This window comes from Nilaparvata lugens, chromosome 6, assembly GCF_014356525.2.
Source record: "Nilaparvata lugens isolate BPH chromosome 6, ASM1435652v1, whole genome shotgun sequence".
Taxonomy (NCBI): domain Eukaryota; kingdom Metazoa; phylum Arthropoda; class Insecta; order Hemiptera; family Delphacidae; genus Nilaparvata; species Nilaparvata lugens.
In genome coordinates, this window is record NC_052509.1 from 8587957 (window position 1) to 8604136 (window position 16180).

A 16180-nucleotide genomic window follows, 5' to 3' on the forward strand; every position below is an offset into this window, starting at 1 on the left:
AGTGAGCGAGTGCATGTGAGACTGAGACAAAATTATGACTCAGCTGTTGAACTTTTGTAATTATTCAATCAGGTACTTAGTGCCGGTTGTACAAAAGCCGGTTAAATTTTAATCCTGATTAATTCCAGTAGACCCAATCAGATAAGCTATTTTTTTGAAATGGTCTTCTCTGATTTGGATTGAAATTCAACATGCTTTTGTGTGAGAAATATTTTCATTCCTCTGGGAATTAATCTCAATCTACTATGATTAGATAGAACCTTTCTGTATGAACTATAAATATATTATAATTACTTCTTCCGTAATAAATTTTATATGCTTTTGTACTCCAGAGCGGAGCTTGGTGCTCCGATATTAAAGCTTGAATATCAACACAGCTGAATATTGAAATCAAATATTGATTAAAAGTCGAATAATTGGAGTCCATATTTATCGATAGAAAAAAATCAAATTCAATTTATTTGGAAGTACTGGAACTTTGAAAGACATTGAGTAAAATAAAATGAATAAACCGACTCAATTTCACTGCAAAAACACATGTTACAGGATTATATCATAGTCTAGAGCAGCTTATCACCTTTTGCTCATAGTAAAATGGCTCAACTAATTCGTATGAGGAAGAGGAAACTATACCAGATACGATCACAACCAATAGTTGAGAACTATAAAACTCTTTTTAGATTCAACCATGATATATCACCATTATTCCTACAAAAGAATAAATACAAAAGCTACCTGTTATAATGATAGCCATCACAAAATAGGAAATAGGCATTTAAGAAGATGAGAGTGTAGACGATTATAAGAAGGCTATTTATATTATAAGAATATGCTGAAGATTATTATAGAGATGACATTTTTGCACGCTATTATTTCAAAATTCTAAACTCAACTAACCTAAAACTCTCTCTATTCATAAATAAAAAACAGAGCAGACGACGCAAACACAAGCGGTGCACCCTAATTGCATATTTAGCACTTCCGTGAGCTATAAAAACAAAGTAAGGCTACAAAAGTGAATCAACTGATGAAAAATCTTTAAAAATACGTGAGCATTTGCTCCAGAGTTCAGGAGCATAAGGTAAGAGTATAAGGTAAAGCTTATTCATATCAAAATGAGCAAATACTTTTGCTTCTACCTTTTGCTCATGAGCAAAACCTTATGCTCAATGCTTTTGCTCATGAGCATTTGCTCTGGTTTTATTCATATGGGCCATTGGTATTGTCAATACCACTACATTCTTCTATATGTGAATATTTCCTATATGAGTGATAATACTGTGAAATATTTCTTCTATATGTGATTTTGAAGCATCTAAATTCAAAATATACTTTGGGAAAATAATTAGGACTGGTAATTTTTTAAAGTGAACAACTACAAGATTTAACTTTTTTCGGACTATGTGTTACCTTATCTAAATTTTGGAGAGGAATAGCACAAGGTTACCTTATTTTCTCTCCCTATCATGTACTTATTGTATGAATCAATGAAGGTTAGAGAATAAAAGAATTTATTCGAATCAAATCCCGGAACCTGGTTCTGTAATTTAAATTCATTTTGATTGAATATAGTATTGACAACATCAACGCTATATTCTTCTAACTCAATATCTCTATTAGTGATTTGTCACCAGTGGAAATTTATCTTTTCCATGCCACCAAATGTTATTTCCCACTTAAACCACACATCTATTTGCATGAAATTCAAGTTATTGATTCTGAAGAACAGTGTTGAGATAATTAAACTTTAATTTTTTTTTATTATTCTCTGAGGATGATGTTAGAATATTGATGGTGGAAGAGGATGTGTGGGCCATTAGTTTTAGGTGGCTTCCGAACCAATTGAAAATCATTTGCAGCAAATGATTGTGTCCGGGCGTTTTGTAGTATCTTAGAGAAACAAATAGCGTAAGTAGATATCCCATGGTATAGGGCGTTTATGTCGCAACTTTTACTGTTATCTCAAGCCGATTATTGTAGATTTTCACTGTTTTGACCGGGTAAGAGTGTATGAACAGCGCTGTATGAGAGACTACCAGCGTCATAAAGCTTCACAGGAAATAACTACGTGGACTATCAGCTTGAGATAACAATAAAAGTTGCGACATAAACGCCCTATACCATGGGATATCTACTTATGCTATTGCTACTCTATCTTGCAGTACGGTAGCCTTTCTGGGCAGAGAAGTAATGAGTAATACAATAAATAGAATCCTAACTCTCAAGGTGCGTACAGATATACGCGCCGCGAACATGAGCAATTCACTTTTAATCAGCTGATTATATCTGTATTTAAAAAAAAAAACGGTAAGATACAGATATAAAAAGCTTGGCATCAGCTGATTAAAAGTGAATTGCTCATGTTCGTGGCGCGTATATCTGTACGCACCTTAAGATATGAATAAAAAATTGAAATGGTTATAGTTTATTCAAGGACATTATATGAATGAGCTCAATATTAATTTATCATCAATTTTATTCTACTTTTGTTTCTCGATTGTGACAATCAATGATTGATTCTCATATCGAATTTACAATAATATTCTAGTGCATATTGATTGAAAGTGGAAATGATTCAACATTTGATATTTTCGTGGATGAGATCAATAAACCGTGCTCGTTTTGACAAAGTATGATCACAATTTTCAAGTCTCTCAATCATTTCAATCAATTATTAAAGTGCCAATCAGAATGTTTGATTGGCGAAATCCTGTCCAATAACAATTCAGTTGATCACAGTAATTTTATTAAATGGGCCGATAATTCCCACATCAACACATCAATCAATGAGAATTTGAATTTCTCATCAATTTGACATGAAAAAAGATTCTACAAATCAATCAAAATTCCTTGTGAAGCCTCGTTTGAGCGGCTAATCAAAGTACTGGAAAATTCTGACAGATTTACAGAGTTCTCGGTCGCTACTTAAAAGCGTTGCAAAATAATTTAGAGACTGAAATGCATGATGGGAATTTTTAATTAGGCTCTCTTTCAATCGCGAATGTCACTCCAGTGATTAACAGCGCTTCGGCATCACATCAAATAACGTATTTATTTATTTTTCTCTCTCTTCTTCTTCAATCCAACTATCTATTGATTCTTTTCTTCTCGGTTCCTGCTTCTCTTCTTTGCATTTCTCATCGTTAACTACTCCTCTCATTGTTTATACAATTCTTCTTCTCTGTCATACTTTGCATTTTTTTCATACAATCTCAACCTTCCATATTGCATCTTCATCCTTATCTTGTCATCTATTTCACTTTTTCTCCTCTTCTCATTATAATTTTTTTCTCCATTTATCATTATCAATAATTCATCTTTCCTTTTCTCTTTCTTCTCCTCTCCTGAAGGTCTACTTCTCTTTTTACTTTCCTTGCCCTGTAACCATAGGTAAGGAAAGTATTGCTTTCCGAAAAAAATTAAGGTACCCCAATTTCTAAATTTCTATACGTTTCAAGGTCCTCTGAGTCCAAAAAAGTGTTTTTTTTGGGTATTGGTCTGTATGTGTGTGTGTGTGTGTGTGTGTGGTGTGTGTGTGTGTGTGTGGTGTGTGTGTGTGTGTGTGTGTGTGTGTGTTGTGTGTGGTGTGTTGTGTGTGGTGTGTTGTGTGTGTGTGTGTGTTGTGTGTGTGTGTGTGTGTGAGTGTATTTGCGTCTGTGTACACGATATCTCATCTCCCAATTAACGGAATGACTTTAAATTTGGAACTTAAGGTCCTTCCACTATAAGGACCCGACACGATCAATTACGATCAAATGCAATTCAAGATGGCGGCTAAAATGGCGAAAATGTTGTCAAAAACAGGGTTTTTCGTGATTTTCTCGGAAACGGCTCCAACGATTTTGTTCAAATTCATACCTAAAATAGTCATCGATAAGCTCTATCAACCGCCACAAGTCCCATATCTGTAAGAATTTCAAGAGGCTACGCCCCATCAATGCAAAGTTCGATTTTAGATTCCCAATTATCCGCCTTCAGATACAATTTGAACAAAAAAAATCAAGTGGAGTAGATTGAGCATGAAAATCTCCACAATTAATGTTCAGTAACATTTTCACCTAAAATTGAAAATAAGCTTTAAATTCAAGAAAATGTGATTATTCAATTGCAAATTACTGTTGATTCTATTAAATCATTCACTATGAAGAGATAGTAGACCTCATGTGTGTCTCCAGCGTTATTGCCCTGTAACCAGCTGGCTCAAATCTTTGAATAGTAGACTTGAGATGTGCGGGAACACTAGCGTCAGATGATCAATTTTCATAGAGGCAAGAAAAGTTGTGTGAGTGCGCCACACCAGATTTTTTGGTTTCGTTGTTAACAGTATCAGTTCTTTTGCTTAGAGCATACTACGCTCTTAAAATTTTCGTAGCTTCATTCTCAATGAATAAATAATAAAGATAACAGTATAAGTTGCGACATAAACGCCCAATACCATGGGATATCTACTTATACTATTGCTACTCTATGGTAGTATCTTGCAGTACGGTAGCCTTTTTGGGCAGAGAATTAATGAGTAATACAATAAATAGAATCCTAACTCTCAAGGTGCGTACAGATATACGCGCCGCGAACATGAGCAATTCACTTTTAATCAGCTGATTATATCTGTATTTAAAAAAAAAAACGGTAAGATACAGATATAAAAAGCTTGGCATCAGCTGATTAAAAGTGAATTGCTCATGTTCGTGGCGCGTATATCTGTACGCACCTTAAGATATGAATTAAAAATTGAAATGGTTATAGTTTATTCAAGGACATTATATAAATGAGCTCAATATTAATTTATCATCAATTATTCTACTTTTGTTTCTCGATTGTGACAATCAATGATTGATTCTCATATCGAATTTACAATATTCTAGTGCATATTGATTAAAAGTGGAAATGATTCAACATTTGATATCTTCGTGGATGAGATCAATAAACCGTGCTCGTTTTGACAAAGTATGATCACAATTTTCAAGTCTCTCAATCATTTTAATCAATTATTAAAGTGCCAATCAGAATGTTTGATTGGCGAAATCCTGTCCAATAACAATTCAGTTGATCACAGTAATTTTATTAAATGGGCCGATAATTCCCACATCAACACATCAATCAATGAGAATTTGACTTTCTCATCAATTTGATATGAAAAAAAATTCTACAAATCAATCAAAATTCCTTGTGAAGCCTCGTTTGAGCGGCTAATCAAAGTACTGGAAAATTCTGACAGATTTACAGAGTTCTCGGTCGCTACTTAAAAGCGTTGCAAAATAATTTAGAGACTGAAATGCATGATGGGAATTTTTAATTAGGCTCTTCTTTCAATCGCAAATGTCACTCCAGTGATTAACAGCGCTTCGGCATCACATCAAATAACGAATTTATTTATTTTTCTCTCTCTTCTTCTTCAATCCAACTATCTATTGATTCTTTTCTTCTCGGTTCCTGCTTCTCTTCTTTGCATTTCTCATCGTTAACTACTCCTCTCATTGTTTATACAATTCTTCTTCTCTGTCATACTTTGCATTTTTTTCATACAATCTCAACCTTCCATATTGCATCTTCATCCTTATCTTGTCATCTATTTCACTTTTTCTCCTCTTCTCATTATCATTTTTTTTATTCTCCCACACTTTCTTATCATTTTCTTCTCCATTTATCATTATCAATTCATCTTTTCTTTTCTCTTTCTTCTCCTCTGCTGAAGGTCTACTTCTCTTTTATGGTTTCGTTGTTAACAGTATCATTTCTTTCGCTTAGAGCATACTACGTTCTTAAAATATTCGTAGCTTCATTCTCAATAAATAAATAAATATGACGGTGTAATAAGGTCCTCAGTCTATTCTGTAACTTTGTCCTTGAGTTATATAGTTTATTCTGTTACAGTTTTTGTCAATCATTATGTTACCACCAGCCACCACTCAATCATACTCCATGACAAAGTCAGCTGAAGATTGGCATCGCCATCTTTTGTTCGGGTCGGATAATATAAAAGCCACACAACACAGAAACCCTGGTCGCAGCTTCGGAAAACAACGGCGCACTAATGTGTCTTCGTTAGCCTCGGAGTCACAAGACTGGCACAAGCCTTAGCAAGCATCCGTCTTCATCAACCTATTTAATTATAAAACTTTTCCGGCCAACCGTTCACACTTTTCCTTCTGCTTCTACTGCTGCTGCTGCTGCTCTACAGACTCTCTTGTCATCAATTTTCCGGGACACTTTTCCTGCCCCCCACTCCCCCACATGCTCTGGGAAACTCTTGCTCGTTGCCTCCTCGTTGTCATGTGATTTAGCTTGCTTCATGTCCTTCTGATCTCTTTGTTTTTTATCTTTTTCTTCTTCTCCTCTTCTTCTTCTTCTTCTTCTCTTCTTCTTCTTCTTCTTCTTCTTCTTCTTCTTCTTCTTCTTCTTCTTCTTCTTCTTCTCTTCTTCTTCTTCATCATCATCGTTTTTTATTCTCCATTCGTTTTTTCATTCAAATTCTTCTTCATTGTTTCCTCCTTCATGTCTTTGCTGTGCTTCAACTTTTATCATGTATTTGTTCCTTCTCCTCTTCGCAATTCTTCATCCGCTCCTCATTCGCCTCCTCATCCTTCCTCAACTGTCTCCTCTTCATTTCCCTTCATCTCCTCCTCCTCCTCTCCACCTCAATCTTCATCATGTTTTCCTATACCATCCTCGTCTTTTTGTATTGCTTCTCGTTCAAGTCTTCCCAATATTTTTAAACTTTGTCTTCTACTTCTCTTTCCTCATACTAATCGTATCATTCTTTCTTGTCTTTCAGTTATCATCACACCGATATTCGAGTTTTTACCACCACGTTTTATCCAATTCTCTTATCATGTGTTCCATATTCTCTTATATCTTCTAATTTGTCACTTCATTATCTGTTCACCAATTTATTAAAATCTCTCTCCTCTTTGTATTCTCCATCTCATATTTCCCATTCTCCTATTCCTAAATGTTTCTAATTATCTCCTATTACCACTACAAAAATAATCCATACTATACTACATACAAAATTACTTTTGTCTTTTCAGGCACATGCGCAGTGGAGGAGGCATACAACGGCGGCGATGTTACCGTTCTGAACCGGCCAGCGTTCTCTAATTTCAAGTGAGTACTCATGTTAAACTTACGAAGTTTCCTTTCTGAAAGCATTGGATCGACTGAGTCTGATCGACAAATTGGCAACTGCGCTTCAACCTATGACTCGATCCATCACTGTGATTGGCTGATCTCCCTCCATTTCTCTGCGCCGCATATTCCTCCAAGTCAGAAGTTATTTTGTACGGAGTATAGTTGTGGCTTAGCCAACGATATAGTTCACATAGCATGAAGCTTGCTCATGTGTTCATGAATTTCTCTTTCCACACTTATCTCTAGAATAAGTTCTTCACCAACCCCGTATTACTAACTATTATCATAGAGAAACAATAGCGTAAGTAGATATCCCATGGTATAGGGCATTTATGTCGTAACTTTAACTGTTATCTCAAGCCCATTACTGTTGATTATTGTCGATTTCTACTGTTTTGACCGGGTAAGAGTGTATGAACGGCACAATATGAGAGACTACCATCGTCATAAAGCTTCACAGAAAAGAACTACGTGGACTATCAGTTTGAGATAACAGTAAAAGTTGCGACATAAACGCCCTGTACCATGGGATATCTACTTAATATGCTATTGTTTCTCTATTCTATTATTTGGGAAAGGGATAGCTCAAGGATACCTTATTTTTCTCTCCCTATCAGTTTGATGATGTATTTATTGTATGAAGAAGAATAGATACTACTATACTACACAATTATTCCAATGGTTGTTACCCATGTTTCTAATTATTCATTCATGGATATTATTTTCGTATCATCTTCTTTATGATCCAATATTCTGTCCCACTATTCTCTCCATTCTCATACTTGGTATGGTGGTAAATGTACATCAAACTCACACTTACCATCCTCTTAATAACCTCAATAATGCACATTATCCATGACTGTAATCTCAGAAAATCAACGTCATCTTAATACAGAAGTTATCTCAAAACTTCTACCTCGTTTCCATCCACTAATACATCACAATAATCAGGGGAAACAATCGCACTCAACTTTCTCTCCAGTTTACTCCTATTTCTCTCTCTTTCTCTCAGCTTTCTCTTACTCATCTCTCACCTCACTCTCTCCCTTTTCCCCCAACCCTCTCTTTTCCTTTCTGCTCCCTTTTACTCATCTTCCACCCCACTCTCTCACAATCTTCTTCCTTTCTGTTTCTTCCTTTCTCTTTCTTTCTCTCTTCCTCTCAGCTCCCTTTTACTCATCTTCCACCTCACTCACTCTTACTCACACTCCCCCTTCTTCAACCCTTTCTCACTCCCACTCAGCTTCAGAAGACATTAATCTTTATTCACCACCACCAACGCCGGAAAAACGTTTCGCGCGCAAAATATTTTGGCGGCAAATGTTTGCCAGTTTTGGCGGGAGGGTTTTTGGCGGGAAACGGAAGTGGCGCGCCCGTTTTTTGGCGCGAACCGAGGGAGTAAACATCGTCAGCAAATCAAATAAAACTTGAAGCGAGGACAGATGGCGGCAGATAAATAAATAATTCAACTTCTCGACAAAAGTTCTGTGAAACTTTCAAAATGGCGGCTGTGGTAATCACAGTAATCGTGATAATTATCGCGCGAAAATAAAGCGGGAACTGCAACTTATCTTGATTAGTCGCGTTGCTTCTATTGATTATAATTATTTGTTGGTGTATACTTTGAGTTTTGGTAGGAGCTTTCTTGCGTAGTGTTAAGTGAGAATAATTATTGTTCAGACTTTAGTAGCATTGTAAGCCCAAGAAGTTTGTTGAGACTGTATTGTTATAAGTTTGCTATTTAAATTTACTTCATTTGATAGCGCTTCTCTGATTGGTACTCAGAATATTTCGTTTCATGATGCTTGATTCGCTGATTCTCATTCTAGTTAGCGTGCCATAGTTCTTGATTAGCTGAATGTTATTCCAGTTTCTCCCAAAATCTTGAATATTTGGAGCGATTTTTTAAAAACTTTTTATATTTCTCCAATTCTATGAAATATTATACGACTATTCCAACATGGTAATATAATCTAAATGGAAGAAAATACATGATATCAGGAGGAATGAGTCAATTTTATTCCCAAATTTTATATAACTCCAAATATTTGAAATCATAGCATTCACTCTTTACCCTACAAATTCATTAGTGAAACTTTCATAACGTTTTTACGTCATTGTACTGCTTATTGTAGATTTGAACTTTTGTATGACTTTCAAATGATTCAGAGCTTTGTTCTCAATTTGTTTCTGCGCCATACAACACTTGCAACCACTTGCACACAGTCTTCAGAAAACCATCCTCTCCGAAAAGGGGTGAACATCCAACCCTTGAGACGCAAAAATCACAGACTTCAACCCTCACCCCTTCTCCTTTCATCACTAATTAATACGCTCTTTATAGAAATAACCTCTTAATCATAATTGGATAATAGACGCTGCAGAGACTCGAACTCGGAGTGTCATTGTCGGTATGGGAGGTTAGGGATGGTGTGGTGGTGGGGGAAGTTGGGTAAGAGAGGGGAGGGGTTGATCACCCTCTTTATAGCTGAAGAGGGATCAAGTAGAGGGCCCTCAGTCGGGATATTATATATCGAACAGAAGGGCCCAATACGATATGGTTTAGCGTCTGAATGAACAGCTGTATATAGTCTGGAGTGAACGGGATGACAATGTCTCTCCAATGAGAAGAATTGAGTTTTGGATTGTAAGAGCACTAAACTGAGGTCTTGAAGGTTTTGAGAGTATCTGTATGGTACAACGAGATATGTAACGAGAATGGGATTGAAAAGAGTTTCCTAGATTGATGCATTATAGCAGAGATGAACGAATATCTCAGTTATTCTCTTCTATATAATTAGAGTATTTCTAGTATTATGTCATAATATCGGGGGATCGAGCTTCGCTCGTTATTTATTTATTTATTGATAAATAGAACACAATATTCTTCTAAATGATTGGGGTAGGACCAACAATAACCATATAAATAACCAAATATATAAATATTATACAGAAATTGATCGCTTAATATAATAGGATTATTAAAACATCAGGCTCGCTTCGCTCGCCATATCCGGGGCTCCGCCCCCTGGACCCCCGACTGGATCGTCCAAGAATGAGATCGGCAGGCTCGCTTCGCTCGCCTGTATTTTCAATTTGAGCATTTTTATCATATGTTAGGACGATCCAGTCGGGGGTCCAGACTAAACGTCTGGCTAAACGGATACGGCGAGCGAAGCGAGCCTGACGGCTAGTAATATAATATTCCCAGGAATAGCAGTGCCCAATCGATTTTTCCGCGATAAATGCATTTCAATCTTCAACTTGGTGCCAACCTAACAAAGCCAACTCAACTTAATGCTAAACTGACAAAAAATTATTAATTTAGTTACCAGTTAACAACTGTTTTGAAGAGGTACTCTCTCTCTAGATTATAGTTCTATATTAACATATGGTATGGACATTCTCCAATTATAATTACGAGAATATTAAGAAGAATATACATGCTCAAAAACGAATTTTAAACCCTTAAAAACCACCCTTAGAGTTAAATTTTGCCAAAAGATCTCTCAGTGCGCCTCTAAAGGGCCAACTGAACATACCTACCAATTCGAACGATTTTGGTCCGGTAGATTTTTAGTTCTGCAAGTGAGTGAGTCAGTCAGTCAGTCAGTCAGTGAGTGAGTGCCATTTCGCTTTTATATATAAATATAGATGAGTATTATCAGTATTATCATAGCCACCTCTAATACAAGGCCCCGGCCTACGATATTGCAACGTCGCAGTGTAGGCCTAGAATCTAATACATGATTGGTGAAGAAGATCAGCTGGTATTTTTTTAAATCTTTTTCACCAATCATGTATTAGATTCTAGGCCTACACTGCAACGTTGCAATATCGTAGGCCGGGGCCTTGTATTAGAGGTGGCTATGGTATTATGTAAGCAATCCAACACTTCTGAGTTTTCAATTTGTTAGTAGTGACGCTTGCTATGTATTGTAGATTGAGATTGTTATGTATTGTAGATGAGAAAAACGTCTGTATGATGGATGTAATTTCAAGCCTACCATTTTCCAGTGTTCCTGATAATATTGAAATATCGACTACATGATCAGGCAATGAGTCTACATAGCCTACTGCAAGTGACCTGTACGATGTAGTTGAACATGGAGTGAAGTTTATCAAGTATGAAGAAACAGTTTTCTGTTTGAAGGACCTTGTACCATGAGAAAAGGAAGCATAATAGAATATCCAATGGTACAGGCTGTTCCAAGCCGATTTATTGTCAACTCAAGCATATTTCTGTCGACTACTGTCGATTATTACTGTTTTGAGAATGTAAGAACGGCACAGTATGAGAAACTATCAGCGTCACATGACTTCATGAAAAATAACTACTTGGACTATCGGCTTGAGTTAATAGTGAAAATTGAAAATAAACGCCCTATACCATGGGATATTTTTTATGCTATCTCTTCTCTCATGCAAGTACTTATCATGTATTGAATTATTGATAACTTGAATAAGTTTGAAGGACCATATTTTTGAGAAAAGAGTAGCCTACAAAGGAAATATTCTTTGGTTCAGGCTGTTCCAAGCCGATTTATTGTCAACTCAAGCCGACTACTGTCAATTATTAGTAAGAACGGCAATAATAATGTGTTAGAAGGGCACAGTATGGTACAGTCGATTATTAGTTAGAACGGTAATATACACTTAATTATAAGTGTAAGAACGGCACAGTACGGCACAGTCGATTATTAGTTAAGAACGGCAATAATACACTAATTATAAGTGTACGAACGGCACAGTACGGCACAGTCGATTATTAGTTAAGAACGGCAATAATTCACTTAATTATATGTGTAAGAACGGCACAGTCGATTATCAGTTAAGAACGGCAATAATACACTTAATTATAAGTGTAAGAACGGCACATTACGGCACAGTCGATTATTAGTTAAGAACGGCAATAATACACTTAATTATAAGTGTAAGAACGGTAACTGTATAAGTGAAGTGTAAATAACTTCTTGGACTATCGGCTTGAGTTAATAGTGAAATTTGAAACAAGAACGCCCTATACCATGGGATATCTTCTTATGCTATCTTTCCTCTCCTGCAAGTACTTGGCATGTGTAATTATTGATAACTTGAATATTAGATGTGGTCACATAAATTTAGATAAATAAAGAATAAACGAAATCACATTGCGAAGATCCCATTATTGAATTTAGCTGGACCTTCTTCAGTATTACTCTGAATGACTTTTTTGGATTTTCCTCGATAATATAACACAGATTTGATTGTACTTGTACGTCTTGTCTAGAACAGACATTGATTCAATCAACTTTCTTGTAGGCTAGATCACGGAATAAGGAAACCAAAATATGTTCTCTACTCCGTGGCTAGATGCAATGGATTATACATCTTCGGAAGTGATTGCAATGCTAATGTTAAATGTTACAAAATACAAATATTACATCACAGATCCAAAACTATGTTCATTCAGTCATGACTAAAACTGACATTTAATCAACTTTCTTGTAGGCTGGATAATGCGATAAAATTGCGAGGGCCATATAAAGATTATGCAATTTATTATACATCTTGGAAGAGATCGCAACGCTTATGTTAAATGTCACAGAATACAAATATTACATCACAGATCTAATCTAAGCCTTTGTTTATTTAGTCCATGTTGAATGTACAAAATATTTTATTGAAAATGTGCACAAAATTCGATCCGAGAAATTTCTACACTCTTATAAACTTTGAGCGATTGAGCTTCAATCCTGAAACGCTTAGCTTTGTAGATTCATAGAATAAACAATCTATAGTATAGAAGTAAAATTTATAGAAGAATAGAAGTATAGAAGTACAATATATAGTATAGAAATTCTCCCTGGTAGAGTCTTCTTACTAAACTGAGTTCACACCGGAATCCTCCCCGATAGGTGCTGTCACCTAGTGGCAAGTGGAGCAACTAACACTCCCCACATACGCTGGCCGGTCATCTAGAAACCTACTGAACTGAATTTTATTGTTCTACCGGCTCCCCGCTATAATCACCAGTCTGACTCGTGCTTTGCTATTTGCTCTGTAATTATTGTGAACAAACATTGGTACTATTTGGTCTATAATTACTGTATTGTAGACAAACATTGCTATTATTTTAAAGTAAACTTTATTATTGAATGTACTTTGTGGTCTGTTAGAGGTATTACTATTGTAATTTTATGTGACGTTTCCGATTGTATAGATGTTATACTTAAAGGAATAAAAATCTATTCAATTCTAGTAAACGTGTGCAACTCCACGAGAGCTTGACAATTTTAGTTGAAATGGAACAGTTATTGAACTCCACCTCTCACAAAAATGTCAGTCGGACTTGGATATTCTTATGTATATGAATTGTAACAATCTGTTCTAGATTCAGTAAAAGTTAGTGATAAACAAAATATTATTATCTTTTTCAATACATCATGAGCTGGAAGAGTTATCGGGAATATGATGATAGAATACAATGAGATTATGATTTTTAATACTGTGTTTCATCCACATAATACTATGATTATATCTGATGTCATGGATAAATCTCTTGATGTGGAACGATATGCAATAATATTATAGATAGTAAAGAAGGCACAATACCAATAATATATTGGGTAATGTGCAAAATGAGAAATCACTTCCTCATTCTGCTATACAAGTAAATACTGGCTTACTTTATTGATTGGTTGATTCTTTATTGATTCATACAATAAGTACATCATCAAAATGATAGGGAGAGAAAAAATAAGGTAACCTTGTGCTCTTCCTCTCATAAATTTAGATAATCACATAGTCCGAAATAGGTTAAGTCTTGCAGTTGTTCACTTCAGAAAATTCTCAGTTCTTGATTATTTCAACAAAGTAGATTCTAAAATATAGATTTTCCCCAAAACCAAACATACAAGAATAATTTGATAATACTTTTTGAAATATAACTAATATTTCACTCACTCTTATCACTTCAACTGACTCTGCTCACTAATATTCATGATTATTATGAACAGTTTTCATTGTATCATCTACTTCATTAATAAATGAACTAAAAAAAAAAAAACAACGAGACTCGGTGAGTGTTTGTTTTTCAACTGCATTCACCATTTCAAACTCTACTTCTGATTTTCACAATTTTTCGAAAATTTCTCAGAGTTAAGCACTATTCAAAATCATTGGACTTTCGAACGACATAACATGATCATTTGAAAATCATTTCTAATACAGTAAAATCACAATTTGATCTCTTTTACTATTTATACATTTGCATCGTCATAGCATTCTCCCTTGTGTTTTTCAACCTTCATCATAAATCAATTGATTCCATTTGTAATAAACTGAAATATGGAAGCAATAATCTTCGCTTTGTTTCATCTTTCTGATCAACCCTGATACAAAATTTTTAGTTTAATGTATATTTGGACTCAAAATTTCAAAGTTTCAGAAAATATGTGGCACTATACATAGAAACCTGAAAACAAGACAAGAAACCAAAATAAAGTTCTATAATACTATTGCAGTTCCGACTCTCCTATATGGAAGTGAGAATTGGATTCACACACGGAGAATGGACAGTCGAATTCAAGCTGCAGAAATGAGGTTTCTAAAGGTGCGTACAGATTTACGCGCCGCGAACATGAGCAATTCACTTTTAATCAGCTGATGCCAAGCTTTTCATATCTGTATCTTACCGTTTCTGTAAAAATACAGATATAATCAGCTGATTAAAAGTGAATTGCTCATGTTCGCGGCGCGTATATCTGTACGCACTTTAAGGAGTGTATTTGGCTGCACTAGAGTCGATAGAATCGAAAATACTGATATAAGACAGGTTTTATTGGTTGCTCCTCTGCATAAAAGAATTATTCAAATAGACGCAACTGGTGCAGTCATTTGGATAGAGTGCCTCCTGGAAGAATGCCCCTTGAAGTCCAAAACTATAGACCTACAGGAAAAAGAGATGTAAGGAGGCCAAGAAAGAGATGGCTACCGGAACAGGTTAAATTAATAAACCTAATCCCTGAAGTGAAGATGATGAGCTAATGTATATTTGGACTGTAAATTTTTGTGATTTTACAAAAGTGTTTTTGAAACCTCATTAGCACTATTTTTATCAGAATTAGATTAGATTTCTTTATTCATGTATGTTACAATATTCACTGACTTATAGCCTACACTAATTTACATTGAATGAGGGTAATGCTAATTATTCAACGAATTCTACAAAGTATAGATAATTAATCAATGAGAATGGAGATTAAATGCAATTAGAATAACGATAATATAAAATTGTAATGTAACTTCATACATCGGCGGTGTTTCAACAAATAATTGTCGATTCTTTCAGGGAGAATCGTCGATTCTTCTAGAATTAGAGAGAGAAACAGATTTGGGTTTATCCTGTTGATTCTCTCCCTGTTGATTAATTTGATGTTGTAATTGTGAAATGAATAAATAATATAGCATTCTGGATAAATGAATTCCCAATCAGCTTAGTCTGAATCTAAATACATTCTCTCAAATACAAGATTACCTTGACCACCAGAGCAACAATATTAATACGAGTGGGTGAGGTGAAATTTGAATTCAAATATTATCCTCTCATGAATGAAATCTACCTCAACTTGAGCATCAGGTCGGAGGATCCTATTTGGATTTAGTGTAGCTCTTAACAAATCCACTGAGTCTGTCAAAATCTGATTGGAGGAGCGTTTGCAAGTTGATGTGTTTTCCAAGGGGTTTGGGGGGGTTTTTAGGGTATTATAGTGTCGAGTAGATGAGGGGAGGAGGAAGAAAACGTTCCGTAGGATGCAAGATGTAACAGAGAGAGAGAGAGAGAGAGTGAGAGAGGGCGAGAGAGAGAGAGAGAGTGAAAGAGAGTGAAAGAGAGAAAGAGTGAGTGAAAGAGAGCTGACAGAGAACAGAGAGTTATAGTGAGGTCCACATTATAATGGCAGTGTACGATTGACAATACTGTTTGCTGTCCTTTTCTATCATACAACAAAACAGATAGCACTATTTCTCTCGCGCTTTGCAATGTTCTCTATTTGCCAGAATATTTTAT